Genomic DNA, 16,488 nt, shown 5'->3' with positions numbered 1-16,488 from the left:
GCAATTTTTGATTAAATGGTGAAATTCAGGGCGTGTACATCATTATTCTTTGCGGCAAGAATTGCTCGTTGACTTAACCAAGCATAATTCTGATAATTCTCACTAATGTTATTGCTCGAATTTTTAATTACGGTGCGTGAAGTTCCAGCAATTTGCATTAGGGCACGATGCCATGCACCACTAATTTTCTTAGCTATAAACCTTGCGGAGCCCGAAACCTTTCCAACGAATGCAAAATTGTCGAGATCGGTTCGTGCGTTCTGGAAGGAAAACCCGACTTATTTTTATATATATATATAGAAGATGATCTATTTGAAATTATTTAAAACAGTTATTGATTATTTTTATTATTCGAATTTTTAATTACGGTGCGTGAAGTTCCAGCAATTTGCATTAGGGCACGATGCCGTGCACCACTAATTTTCTTTGCTATAAACCTTGCGGAGCCCGAGACCTTTTCAACGAATGCAAAGTTGTCGAAATCGGTTTGTGCGTTCTGGAGTTATTTCGTCAGGAAGGAAAACCCGACTAATTTATATATATAGAAGATAATCTATTTGAAATTATTTAAAACAGTTATTGATTATTTGTATTATTCGAATTTCTAATTACGGTGCGTGAAGTTCCAGCAATTTGCATTAGGGCACGATGCCGTGCACCACTAATTTTCTTAGCTATGAACCTTGCGGAGCCCGAGACCTTTCCAACGAATGCAAAATTGTCGAGATCGGTTTGTGCGTTCTGGAGTTATTTCGTCAGGAAGAAAAACCCGACTTATTTTTATATATATAGAAGATAATCTATTTGAAATTACTTAAAACAGTTATTGATTATTTTTATTATTCGAATTTCTAATTACGGTGCGTGAAGTTCCAGCAATTTGCATTAGGGCACGATGCCGTGCACCACTAATTTTCTTAGCTATGAACCTTGCGGAGCCCGAGACCTTTCCAACGAATGCAAAATTGTCGAGATCGGTTTGTGCGTTCTGGAGTTATTTCGTCAGGAAGAAAAACCCGACTTATTTTTATATATATATAGAAGATAATCTATTTGAAATTATTTAAAACAGTTATTGATTATTTTTATTATTCGAATTTTTAATTACGGTGCGTGAAGTTCCAGCAATTTGCATTAGGGCACGATGCCATGCACCACTAATTTTCTTTGCTATAAACCTTGCGGAGCCCGAGACCTTTTCAACGAATGCAAAGTTGTCGAAATCGGTTCGTGCGTTCTGGAGTTATTTCGTCAGGAAGAAAAACCCGACTTATTTTTATATATATATAGAAGATAACGGTAAATGTGAATATTTCGGTGAAAGTGCACATTCACCGGTGAATGTGCACATTTACCGGCTCATTTGGCGAATGTGAGTTCAACGTGCGGGTGAAATACTAAATCATATATTTATATTTATATTTATATTTATATTATTTATTTTAGTCATATGCATATTAATATCCATTATTCATTATTCACTATTAATTAACTATGTATCATTAACAATTCATCTATGAACTATTAACTATGAACTATTAACTATTTAATTAATAACTATTAACAATTTAACCATTAACTATTACCTAATTTAACTATTCTTAATTTACTATTTACTAATAACTATTCACTATTTACTATTAACTATTCAGTTATCACTATTCACTATTTCACTATTCAACTATTTACTATTAACTATTCACTATTTAACTATCCAAAATTCAACTATTCTTAATTCACTATTTACTAATAACTATTCAGTTAATACTATACAATATTTACTATAAACTGTTCACTATTCACTATTCATCTATTTAACTATTAACTATTAAACTATTTAGTTATCGCTATTCACTAATCACTATTTACTATTTACTATTCACCATTAACTATTTAACTATTTACTATTGAACTTTCTACTTTTTAACTATTAGCTATTCACTATTTAACTATTCTAAATTCACTACTTACTAATAGCTGTTCACTTATTACTATTCACTATTAACTATTCACAATTCAACTACTTACTATTTAACTATTCAGTTATCACTATTCACAATTTACCATTTTACTAACAATTAATTATTAACTATTTGCTATTTAATATTATTTATTCACTATACAACACTATATCACCACTTTACTATTCAACTATTCAACTATTCACTATTAACTATTAACCGAATAACTATTTAGTGCGCATGCGCCAAATACGCAAGATGTTCATGAGACCGCTCCAAGTACGCACGTACACCATTATTTTAAATTGATTGTTTGAGAACTCCACATTCACCGATCGTTTTGGAGAATGTGCACATTCACCAAGAGTGCACATTTACCGTAACATATATATATATATATATATATATATATATTATAAATTTTAAACTCAAAATAATGTATGTATATGATCTTACAATTGATTCCTCATCAACCGTTCGCTGGCATGTCACAGCCAACTTTTAGCTGCCTCTGCAACCGCATGCTTTGTCTCTTTCGGAAGATTTTTGAGTACAGTATCTGTAATTAATGAAAGATTAAATACATCTTATTAACCAAAATAATAAAATATTTAATAAATACCTGTGATGATCTCGCAGAACACCATATCACAAAATTTGTATTTACCCCGTCCTCCAGCCCAGCTTATCTCTTTAGCCAAAGCGTCAGTAAACATATATTTTAGTAAGTGCACTGTCACTGCCCTGGCACTTGCGCCACCAGTTCTGGCTAAATACTGAACCTAGTAATAAAAATATTTCATTAGCAATACAAGAATTAAGTACCAGAGCTATATTAGTTGTAAAAAATAATACAAATTATTTGAAAATTATATTGCCCATACCAATTGATTTTGTAATTTATTTTCAATGATATATTTCCCCCCTACTTGTAGGTCCTCGATTGTTTTCAGTTTTTATCAACTAAAGTATTCAACTTTTTATTACACCTTTTATTGGAGCATACTGGTCAATATTCTCCACATTTGCTACGGCCTCTGCCCTGTTCACCTTCAAATCTTTAATATCGTGTTGAATTCCTTCAACTGTTAATTTCACCTTCGTTATCTCCTTCATCAACATTTGAAAATGTGTTTCTAAAAAAATGATTATTAGTAACTTATATTATTTATTTATTAAAGAAAAGTGTTAATAAATACCACATAAACATGCTGCTCCACTTTCTTTCTCCCTCGTAACATTTGTATTATTCGGAGCATTTTTTGCTAACACAATTGGCACCGGTGGCAGAATTAGTCTCCCATCATCACTCTCATCATCCGATGAGAGTACAATCTTTGATCTTTTTTTCTTGCTTTGATTTCTTCTGACTCGGATCCTGGGCTTCTGCCAGCTTTTTTCTGGCTTTGCCATAATCATCTAAATATGTAATATATTTTTATTATAAGCAATTGTATTTATTGTATTCAACTGTAGAATTTTCATATAGGATTAATTAATATGTATACATAAATTCACCACAAGAAGCCAAAATTCTTTTAACAGTATATTTTGGTGAAAAGCTCTCTGGTACCTCCATCTTCTCAGCAACCTTGTCAAAAGCTATATCTGACTTAAAATGGGGCCAGAAAGCTAATTTCTTTTCAAAATCAATCCAATTTCGGGGTAAAACACCAATACCATCACGAAATTCCACAACATGATAGCATCTCATATTTTTTGCTAAAACTAAATGTATAAACAGTAGAATACATAAAACTTTACACTACGATTCATGCTTCCATTGTTACATTTATACTTACATTCCATTTTTCCTGAATAAAACTTGGTTGTCGACACTTTGAAAGACGAAACAATAATGAGTATAACTCAACAAAAATATATTTGGAATAAAGCACGTGGTGTTGTTTTGAAACACTAGCGCCGCTTTTCCGATAACATGGACACTAAGCAATACGATGAAAAAGAAAGAAATATAATGTTGGCGCACTTGTAGTATTTGAGAAAAAAAAATATCACTGAATCACTGAACACAGAGAAATTACAAAAACAATAACTAATCTAAAAAATAATATATAAATTTAAATATCGAAAACAAAGATATAAAAAAACAATAAATGTTCAAGAACTCAATTAGGATAAATGAAGCAAAGGAATTGCAATTTTTGTATCATTTGTTTTGTCCGGTATGATGAATATTTTACTTCTTATATTTTTCACAGGCCAAACTTGTAAACTTGAAAGATTATGTACCCTGTACACTCCGATTATTGATGAATAACAAGGACTTATATAAACATATTCCATCATTTTAAATTGTTGGCCTATGATAACTGTTTCTCCATTCAATGAAGCAATATTGCAGACATAGATGATTGAGCCATCAATCAATGAACAATATCGATCGGCTTCTCTTTTTATAATAATTACAGCACTTCCACATTTAATTTTTTCAAATTGTAGATTGCCACAGTAGGTAAAAAGTGGACCATCAAAATGCTCTGTTGATAAGCATGGCTTGAACACAACATCATTATCACATTCGATATTATTCACTTGTTCCGAGTGGTATCTTTGAAATTTGTGATATCTGCGAGCAATTTATTGCAGAGGTCTTTCAGGTTTTCGCACATATTTTTTCAAAGTCTGCATGTAATTTTCAAACTTGAAAGAACTGAAATTATCCAATAAACCAAATCTTCGGACATCATCTGGTAAATGGATTAAACAATGCACATTGTGCTAAATAAGATGCTCTCCAAAAGAGCTTTAAAACCATTAACAAAATATACTAATAAAGATTTACTGTAATTTAATAGAGATTCATTGGATGAATCACGAGAACTTAAAATTCTTATAGCTACATGCAGACTAAGAAAATTATTATAAAAATCTGTAGGTATTACAGATTTAAGGACAATTGGGCCTGTATATAGCAGAAACACTTATACAAACGAGATGCATATAGTCTTTAAAGGAACATTTATAACGAAACCTATATGAGGAATTTACATCAATCTTGAAGTGTTTATTTGAAAATCTTCATACCCTCCAGCACTAAAAAGTTCATCAGTCCTTTCAGGAGCATCAAGTTTTGGAAAACAAACTCTGTTTTGAATGTAATCACCATCAGTTGTGCATTTAGCACAGCCATTGTACCCAGTATGTCCTATTATTTGAAAAATAAAAGACTTCGCTGGTGCATCACACACAAAGTATTTTATAAAGCATTTGAAATGCTTTTCCTCATATGTAAGTCCTTCCCTACACAAAACCACTGCCTCTTCAATAAAATCATTTAAGTAGTTGTCAGCGTTTTTAGGTTTTTCCAAACCACAATATATTCCAATAAAACATATACATATTTAGAAGGTATTACAGAGCCTATTTATTTATTTATTAATTGGCCTCGACTTCTTAGTCATCCAGCCATTACAAATTACAATACAAATATAAATATAAACTAAGAAGAAAATTAAAATTAAAAATCACAATACCAATACAGAATAGTTACAATAAACAAACCTAAAAACATCCTACTCTATAACCTTATATTGGATTCATTTACAAAGTCTATCAGTATTCTGTACAAATCTATGTTATTACTACTAATGATGAACCTAGCATTTATAGGAAATGACACATTTCGCTGTTGAAGCTTTTTAAACAGAATTATTCGTTGCCTTTCATACAATGGACAACTCCACAATATGTGATCTATTGTGTCCAGTACAGTGCTGCACGAACAGAACGGGTCTTGTTTGATCCCAATCCTGAATAGATGAACATTATTCCTCGTGTGCGCCAATCTTAATCTGCATATTGTAGATATCTCTCTTCTGTTCCAGTTTAATTTTTCAAACCATGTGTTTCTGAACACTATCGGTTTACACGGTCGGAATAATATTCCTTTTGACGCTGATTCGAGATCAAATATTTTTTGCCAATGCACCATCCCCATTTTTGTGATCTTTCGTTTCAGATCCACGGCCGGAGCTTTTTTAATTAAAGTGGCTGACTTATGTACCTCTTTGGCCAGGCTATCCGCGATCTCATTCCCGGTGATATTGTGATGGCCTCTTATCCATACTAATTCGATCCTGTAGTTATTGTTGTTTAGCTTTTCTATTTTTTGTAAACTGTCGAATATTAAAGGATTGCCATAATCTTTAGGCATATTTAAGGCATGCAATGAGGACATGCTTTCAGATAGAATTATTGCCTTCTTTAATTTATGTTCCTTAATTAGGTCTAGCGCACTATTGATAGCCGTCAATTCTGCAGTAAATATTGATGCCCAATCTGGGAGTTTAATTTGAAGCTGTATATCCTGGCTTGGTATGTATACAGCACAGCCAACGCCGTCATCAGTTTTTGAGCCGTCCGTATAGATTTGTATATACTTTTCCCATCTAGTGTTCAATAAGGCGTGCAATTCCAGATTGATTATTTTCTTATCCATATTCTTTCCAGTGACTAATTCATCTGATAGGTGTATAAATTTTTTGGGAATCGTTGTTTTCCAAGTCACTGTGTAGTACGCCAATCTGTTGCTTATTATGATGTTATCTTCTAAGACTTTAATGAATGGAAACCAGCAACTAGCGGAGGGATCGGTTTATTAAGCCAGTACCTGTTATTGAAATGCCGAACTGCCAGTGCCTCTAACTGATCTTGAATCCATGAATGATCAAAATTGAATTTTTTGATCAAGAATCTATTCGTTAGTACTTGTTTTCTTATATCTAAGGGAGCTTCCCCGGCTTCAGCTAATAAAGAGTTAGTGGGGGTTGATTTTAAAGATCCCAGACATGTTCTTATAGCTGCAAATTGCGCTCTACTCAACTTTTTATATAAGCCTGCGGACAATCCTCCGTAAATTTGACAGCCATAGTCGAAATGGGGTCTAATGATAGCTTTGTATAAAGAAAGACATGCATTTGGGTGTGTACCCCAGCTGGTGTTACATACTCTTTTGAGTAAATTAATGCCTTTCTCGCATTTGAATAATATCTCGCTTATGTGCTTGTTGAAATTTAATTTTTTATCAAAAGTCACACCCAGGATTTTAATGTTTTCTAATATTTCGATTCTTATCGTGTCAATATCTATTTCATGCATATTTTTGGGAAATCTATGCCTGGTAAAAATTGTGCTTTTGGTCTTCCTCGGTTCTAAAGCAAGTCTATTATTCCGCATCCATTCCAAATCTTTTGATATGGCATTAGCCATTTCTGTTCTACAATGCTCTACTGAGTGAGAAACTGTGTACATAATCAGATCGTCCGCATATTGTAGCTTTTTGACTCTTGTCCCTTCTGACGATATAAAGTCTGCCATATAGATGTTAAATAGGAGAGGGCTCAGAATCGAACCTTGTGGGATGCCCGTATATGATGTCCTTGGCCCTATTAGACGATTCTTATTTCTCACATAAATTTTTCTATTGGAAAGCATTGACATTATAATAATAATGATATTGTCTGGGATCTTATAATTATGTAGCTTCTTTTTGAGAATATTATGATCAACATGATCATATGCCTTTTCAATATCGGCCGTAACTAGTAGCACTTCTTTATTATCTGACAATGCATTATAAAGATCTACAATTAGCTCGCTTAATAAGTCGATTGTACCTTTTCCTCTCCTAAATCCGAATTGATATTTATTTAATATACCCTTTTTCTCTATGTACCATTCTAATCTTTTTTTAAGAATGCTTTCAAAGATTTTCGTGAGACATTATTGGTCGATAGGATTTATGATCACTTGGATCTTTTTGCGGTTTCAGTATTGGCACTAGCACCGCAATTTTCCAATCTTCCGGGATCCAACTTGAATTTAATATAAAGTTGAACATTTCAACTATTATACATTTGAATGCTTTGGGGCATTCTTTAATCATAATGTACGTGATGTTATCAAATCCTGGAGAGCTATTTCTTTTGTCTTTTAGTGCCAGTTCTAGCTCCTCATAATCAATGCGTCCTTCGATTTCATGAATTGCGTAGTCATCACTTGCTTCTTCTGCTTGGTCTTGGGAGTATTGTACGGGACCAGGTACAAAGTCGGGCGTGTGGATCTTCAAAATTGTCTCGCAGAAATTGTCACTCATTTGCTGAATTGGGGACTCGCCATTATTTTTATTATTTAATCTTTTTACAATGTTCCATAATTTATTAATGTTTGTATTTCTATTGATGGAATTCACGAATTCGAGCCATCTTTCTCTTTTTTTTGTTTTAAATAGATTTCTAGTCTGTGCTGTGATTTTTTGGAGCTCCAGGTAATTTTTGTAGTTGAATTGAGCTTTTAGGCTCTTAAATGCTATTCTTCTTTTTCTAACTTGAATTTCGCATTCGTTATCCCACCATAAAGCCGGTTTAAATGTATCCGATCTTGGTAATTTATACTGTTTGATAAGCTTAGTGGCTGCATTATTTATTGTTTCTTGAATAAAATTATACATATCTTCAGAATCATTTGGAACGTATGATGTCTCTAAAGTCTCTTCGATATCTAATCTATACTCATTCCAATTTGCCTCCTTAGTCATCCATTTTCTGCCTGGATACCGTCCCGCTCTCGTATTACACTTGAATTGCATCTTTATTAAGATAGGCAGATGATCAGAGCCTACATTATCTGGTATTACGCTCCAATGCAGTCTATCATAAACAGAAGGCGAACAGAACGTCAGGTCGATGGCGGCTGATTTCTTTCTAGGCGTTTGTGTTGTCGTATGCGTTCCGTCATTCAGCATTAGCAGATTAAGGTTATCCACAATGTCGTAAATAATAGCTCCTCCTCTGTCAGTTATTTCATTACCCCAAGCTAAATGTTTGCTATTGAAATCTCCTGTTAGAATTATTCTGACAGGAATCTGTTCGATGATATTTTTGATTAAGTATAGATCCTTTGTTGCCTGTGGTGCGCAATAAATTGAAACCAAACAGAACGGAGTAGCCGATTTAATTATTACCGCGGTCATCTGTATGTCTCGGTTACTTAGTGAATGTGCGAATTTTTCGCACGGAATGTTGTCTTTGATCAATATGGCCGAACCACCGTAGCCGTCCTGTCTGTCATGTCGAAATATGTTATACCCTTTGAATTTAAATAATTGGCCCTGTTTCAGCCATGTTTCAGTAAGAGCTGCCATATGAATTTTCTTATGAAACATAAGATTTTCAATGATTTCCTTATTTGCTCTTAAAGATCTACAATTTAATTGTAAAATATTTATATTATCCATCTTTGGTTGGTATTTGTTATAATTATTTTTCACTATCTTCTAACTTTTGTTAGAATTGACTACACTTATTTTATTGAGTATTTCATCTTTATCACGATTATCTATACCTGTTTTATTGTTCTGGTTTAAGTAATTCATAATGGTATGTGTATCCCATTTTAACTTATATATAATTTCATCTATCTCTTTACTTTCTTTATTTCTCTCACTTTCTATTTTTTCTCGAAGTTTCAATGCCAATTCTATGAAATGATTTAATTGTCGTTTATTTTCTTCCTTTTTATTGGTCTTATTACTGTTTAGGCTTAGTTGTTCTTGGTTTCTTTTTTCAGGTTTTTCATTTATCTGGTCTCTGTTATATCGATTGATCGGCCTCAAGTATTCTGTTCGACGTTTATACATAATATTTCTTGGTTTATTCATTAACATTAATCTGTCTTTGTCAATGTTAATTTCTTGTTCATCTGAACTATTCAATAATTCATATTTATTTTTATGCCTGTGTGAATCCATTTCGGTATTGCCATTTAGTCTCGGAAACGATGAATTAAACCCCGGATTGTACGGGTTGATCTTAGCAGCCTCAGCATATCCTTTTTTCCACATCCTGTTTTTAGCTTCAAGATAAGATATGTTATGTAGTGCCATCATTTCTTTTATTACTTTATTTACTTTGAAGAATTTACATTCTTTGTCGTTTGCTTGATGGTTTCCATGGCATACTGCACATATGAAGTCTGACACGATATGGCAATTTTCATGAGAGTGTTCTTCTGAACAATATCGGCATCTTATCTTGCTTTTGCATTGATTTTTTATATGTCCATAACGCCAGCATTTGTGGCATTGCTTTACAGATTGAATGTAAGGACTGATTGCACACCTAACCGAATACATTGAGACGTATTCTGGCAGATAGTTACCCCTGAACACTATTTTTACCATTTGTGATTTCATATTTATTTTTTCTAAGTTTCTTTTTTTAATGCATTTGACCTCTTATATTTTGATATCCGATCTAATAACATCCATGATTTCTTGTTCGTCCATGTCGGGTTCAACGTTAAAAATAATGCCGGTTCTGTATAATTTGTGTCTTGGGATGTACGTTCGTATATTAAATTTTTCCAAAATTTTCTCTTTTATTAATTTATTAGCATAAAAGTAGTCTTTAAATACTACTTTGATTTTGTTTCTCCCGATCTTTGAGATATCTATGATATTTTTGCTTATGTTAAGCGATTGTTTGAATATCAATCTGCCTAAAGCTAGATTATGAAATCTGCCAATGCTTTCGTTAGTTGATTCCGCAAAAACCGTGTACGGTCCTTCATCATATGGTTCATAATAATTAATTTCTTCGTTTATTTTATTATTTCTAGTGTTAACTTCATTTGTCATATTACTTTCTTCATCCATCATTTCTATCCAACTTTTACTTTTTTCAGTGCTGCTGCAACCTGGGTTATCCTCCATATTTTCATTTAATGTTGTTACTTTGTTTTTTTTAGAATCCAATTTTATCAATTTCTTGATTAATTCTTCGGATACATTAACCATTTTTAAACTAGCTTTGTTCTTGCTTCTTTTATTGATTTTTCGCAACATAACTTTATTGTCATCACCATTTGTATTATTTAAATTCACTTGATTTATCGATGTATTATTATCACTCCGCGAGTTATTTTCCACATTGCTTGGCAAAACTGTTGTATCTAAAAATTCACTGTCGCTTTCTTCCGAAAAATCACTCATCATAACCTCGTCATTATTTATAACATGTATCGATTTAACTATTTGGATACCTGTTTGCACCTCCGTACTATTGTTTTCCTTATCTATACCAGCAGGTATTGATGCCCCGCCGGGTTCAAACGGTTTATACTCCATTACTTATGTAACTCTTTTATTGTATTATTACTAGTCGCTTCGATCCGTACCGTTCGGTTGCTCGAGCTCGAATGAAGGTTACAGAGCCTAATATTGGCCATCATAAATTTATATTATTGTCTTCTGGAATTCGTTTATTCAATTGGACAAACCAAAATGGATATACTCGCCAGGTGATACAATCCTACTTTTCGATATTCTTTCAGTTTTAAATAATGTCCTACTATCCTGAGGTAAATCAGAATAGCATTCATGTTTTCTCATTTGCTTTAAGAGAGCTGATAGAGCATTATGTTGAACATGGTAAAACAAAGCCCATTTTTTGAGAAAATCTGAAATACTATCTGATGAATTTTTATCTTCCTGAAGATTCTTTTCTGGAGAGGCAGTCGATGGTGCTAAACTATTATCAAAATTATTTATAATTGATGGTTCTGAACTACTATTAAAAGTCATAGAAGAGCCACTTGATGGTACCATGTTACTAACTATATTGTTTATTATTGATGTTTCTGGGCACATAGTTAACGTCACAGAACTTTTCGACGACGTGCAATACGCAGCGATAACATCGGTTACCTCTTAATTAACTCGCCTTCGAAATTGTCTCTTTGAAATAAGTCCAACACTTTTAACTTTTCTTGGTGCCATATTTTAAGAAAAAGATATTTTTAAGTTCTTTACTTCAGTCAATATAAAAATATTTAATTAATATTATTATTTAAATATTATACTATAATATAACTATAAATATAAGTTGATATTTAATTAAATATTATAAGAAATCAAACGTCAACTACTTCACAAAAAATTACTACAACAGAAAATGAAATGTATTTAATATGGCGTCGGTAAATGATTAATACGCTTTGTCAGAAAGGGTTAGTAACGCGCTAAAAGGAAAGAGAAATGTTGTTTGGGCACTGTTCTCGCGTGCGGACATGACGGATCGTCCCCGGACTATCTTGTGCTGTATGGGTACAAACAAAAAACACTATTATTATACGAATAAATATATACGCATTTTTATGTAAATTTTTCTTAAAAACAGTAATTATGAAATATATTTTAAGTAATTCGCTTCTTGATCAAAATTGATATGCTCTCAAACTTGGCTTTAAAACTTTTTTTTGCAGCTTACGAAGTTTAACAAATTTGTGCAAAATTCTATTTCTGAATTAGTTGATTTAGATTCGATTTTTTGATTTTGGGATATATTTTAAAATATATTAATACAATGCTTGATTTGCTCATAATTTGATTTGTATTGAAATTGAAAATAATGATCTTAGAGATTTTAGTGAATTCCAAAAAAAATCATGGTATTTGTTTATTCGGCAAATATTTATCATACCGCAGATCCCGAATAACTGTGAAATGGAGACCAGCATTGGTTAAATATGGTTAAAAAACATCAGTACAATATAAAATGATAGTACTGACAATACAGTTAAGCTAACCATAATAATGTGAAAAAGTTCTTATCTGATTGGAAAAATAATTAAGATAAAATTATTGCTTAGATCACAATATCATATCAAGATTATTGCAAGATTAAGTATTGAGTCTCTCATCCGATTAACTCGAGAATTAGTAGCTAGGTTAGTTTAACCTTTGTGGCAGTGGACTGTGAAACACTGATTTATTGGCATAATTTATGTATTTGGTGCTGTTCTAATTACACTATTAATTTGTCGCTAAGATCAAATTGAAGAAGATATATTTATTGATTATTTATTACATATGTTCTTATGCGGAGTTTTGGAAGTAAACAATTAGTCCCACCAAACTCTCTGCTACCTCTCTACAAGGGTAGTAATTTTCAAGTACATATATATATATATTTTACCAAGCTTCATCTTCAACACAAGTTCAAATGTAAATACATTCAATGTACTCAGAATTCTAGAAGAAGGTCTCCTATAGTTGGCGATTTTTTTATACGTGTATGGTTTTGACGTAAACTGCATTTACCAATCACAGTTTTAAAAATCATTTCTACTTACATTATTCTGCAATATTATGAATATTCTGCATTATTATCCATACATGGTCTTATTCATTGTATTAAAAACATAATGCAGTTACTGGATGATGTGCAGCTCAAAAGTATATAAATATGATTCTATAAAATGAATTTTATGCTAGATATACAGCCTTTCTACGTCTAAAGATTCAAATGTACTGTATGTATATAGATTCAAATGTACCATATTCTAGTACATATTGTAATTTAATATTATGTATACTATCAGTAAGTTGCTAAACATGGTATAATAAAATTATTGTTAGTAACAGGATCAGAATAATTCATTATTAAAACGAAGCTGAAAAAAAAGCAAATAAATAATATGCCGAGCTTATGAACAAAAATTAGCAGAGAATTAATCTGAAAATAAATATATAGCTCTGAAGTAAATAAATAAACAAATTGTATAGGCTAATAAAAAAAAATGCATGGAAGAAAATGCTTGGAAAAGTGTAACACAAAATTACCAAGAATGGAATCTTACAGTAGATCTCAAAATAAATCAAATTATGAGCAAAATTTTCCATACTGTATTCGATAGTGTTAAATTATGTCATAACCACAGGAGTAGTTTTGTCTTATTCCATATTTTCTGAAATCGGATATAAAAAAGTTTGTACAAATTTGCACTATATATCAATATTTAATGTGTATCCATATATTAGTCGTTCAGTTCACAATAATCAACTTCATGAAAACTAAACAAAGTCAAAATACTTTTTTTTTTAAATATTTAATATATGCTAAATATATGTGTATGTTTATTCATATATGCAATACTTTTACGTTTACTGAACGGCTATAATAATGATCATATAAATACAACGAATTCATAAATGAATATGACTTGAGCATTCTTCTTGATTAAGAAACGAAATTTTTTATTCAATTATTCAGCGATGGGTTTTATTAAAAATTCTAGTTTTATAGTTTGTACATGATAGTGTCTTGTATGTTACCGCAATTCAAGTTTTAATTCACATTTGTTGATCTTACAAAACATCGACTATATGATGGTAAATGCACAGATATTTTTATCATATAAGTAGGACTTTATATAGAAATGGAAATCTTTTGGCTACACAGTTATGATACAAATCTATTACTAATTCTGCACCAGAGTCAGCAGAGTTACTCGTGTTCAAGCATTTATTTAAAGAAAGTGTTTTTCTTGCATAGGCAATAATTGACTGAACTTTTAGATTTTTTGTTCCATGTTTTCATTGCATCTCTCACATCTACTGTTGATATGTCATGGTCCTCATTTACATTTAATGTCTTTGTATTGCTTTTTTTTTCAAACGTTTAATATTGTTTTTCCTGCTTTGCTTCTCCTGACTTCTATTTCTTCTCTAATATAACTTTCGTTACTTTTCTCAGAATTAGGTTTTTGTAGTAAAGGAGATCTGTTTATTAAATCATTATTGCAATACTCGATTTAATCCTTAATTATGTTTATACAAGATCCCATCTTTATATTTTTAACACCATGACAGACATTGTTTTTAATGTATTAAAATATGATTCCACAACAGCATTTGAATACAAATGTTTTCTGTCGTTGTCTAGCATTAGACCTCACCACAAAGGTATAATTGGAATATATCTGTTCAATATGTAGTTTGAAAATGCCGGGTTAAAGAAAGGATTTTTGTATCCTTTCTTCAGCATATGTTTGACAATTTTACATTTAATATTAAAAAAGTGTTTATAAAATAGACTATTTTTTAAAATATCTTCACATGATGTAGGGTATTCTGTTATTTCCAATTCATCATTATTTGTTGAGATTGTCTTGTTGAGGTTTATTAATGATTCTTCATTTTCTAACTGATTAATTTCCTGAATCGCTAAATCTATTTCTTAAGTATTTTTCTTGCATAGGTAAAAATTGAACTTTTTGTTTTTGATTTTTTGTTCCATGTTTCCATTGCATCTCTCACATCTACTTCTTTTATTTACATTTAATGACTTTGTATTACTTTGACTATATGATGGTAAATGCAAGAAGTTTAGAGATTACATATAAAGTTTTTTTTGTTCCTTATTTATTGTCTTCAAATACATATAAAGTTAAATTATTATCAGCCGAAAACCCAGATTCTTTTGGTATTTCATGTAAAATTTTAATAATTTTCAATTTCTGTATAACTCTTTCTACATGTATACATACGCTAGCTACAGAGTATGATCAATGATATCTCCCGGTGAAAGTAATTCATTTTAAACAATCGACTGATGCATAAGAACTGTCATTATTCTTAATTGAAATACTCAAATATGGCAAACATTTCAAAACTTCTTTTCATTACTTATGGATTTACCTTTACCAGCCAAGACAGCATCTCCAGGTTCAAATTTACTTGTATCAGTAATTAAATAAAGTCATCTGGTGTACAATCGATCAGAGTCTACTAAGTTAAAAGATCAAAAATAAGGTGATCTTTCATAGCATTATTTATATTGTTGCTATATTTTTTTCCAAACGATCTATTGTTACAGGAATGATTAAAAGATGTATAGAAGTTTGTGATCTACCGAGATGCTGCCGATTTCAAATTATCACACTTTGTTTAAATTTTTGAAGGAGCGTATATACTTGGATAAGGGCTATATCAAACCGATTAAAAGATAAGTAGTTTAACTGTTGTATATTTAAATAAAATAATACGATGTTAAGATTTATGCATGATATATATGTTATACAGTTGAAATAATACTTGTTGTTCACTGATTTGACCATCCGGTTCGAATGGCCAAAAGTATGTTAAAAGATAGATTGCAAAATGTGTAAGAAGTCCGTGATCCACCGAGATACTACCGAACTCTATTAAAACACTTGCACTTTATTTATATTGTCGAAGGACCAGATATACTTAGATAGTGGCTATATCAGACCGAATAAAAGAATAATAACAAATGTTTAATTATTGTATATTCGAATGAAAGGTTAAGATTTATAGATGATATGTTGCTTTGAATGTTGATTTAAGACTTGTACCTCCTCCACAGGTATCTTTTGTAACGTTGAGAATGTCAACTCTTCTGCAGCATCTTTAGTTGAGACTAGAGAAAATATAATACCATCGACTCGGATTTTCTCGCGAAAACAAAGTTTGTAAGTGTAAAACGAAGGAATAGTCATTTCAAACTAAATTATAAAAGTTAAAAATTAAAAAAAGCATGTACCGTAATTACGTTACGTGTTATTATATCCTATAGTATTCTGTGTATATATATATATATATTAGGGTGGTCCTTAAAATGGTCATTTTCGAATTTTATTGCTCCCAAAGGCTCAAATGGTTCCAAATTGATAAAAAACAATTCTCTGAAAGTTTTAGCTCTAA

At 31.4% G+C, this 16,488-nt stretch overlaps 1 long non-coding RNA gene across 1 annotated transcript in view; it reads left to right on the top strand.

Annotated features, from left to right (window-relative positions):
- Positions 1-15,748, top strand: part of LOC113363764 — a 39,798-nt gene extending 24,050 nt beyond the window's left edge. Inside the window, exon 3 of the long non-coding RNA XR_003365957.1 lies at positions 15,641-15,748. This is a non-coding gene — a long non-coding RNA (uncharacterized LOC113363764). The remainder of the gene's footprint in view (positions 1-15,640) is intronic.
- Positions 15,749-16,488: the final 740 nt, after the last annotated feature.

This window comes from Ctenocephalides felis, unplaced genomic scaffold (genome assembly GCF_003426905.1).
Source record: "Ctenocephalides felis isolate EL2017-DRISC unplaced genomic scaffold, ASM342690v1 CF-g0.4_SCAFFOLD_00845, whole genome shotgun sequence".
NCBI classification, from domain to species: Eukaryota; Metazoa; Arthropoda; class Insecta; order Siphonaptera; family Pulicidae; genus Ctenocephalides; species Ctenocephalides felis.
This window is presented reverse-complemented; position numbering and strand designations above follow the sequence as displayed.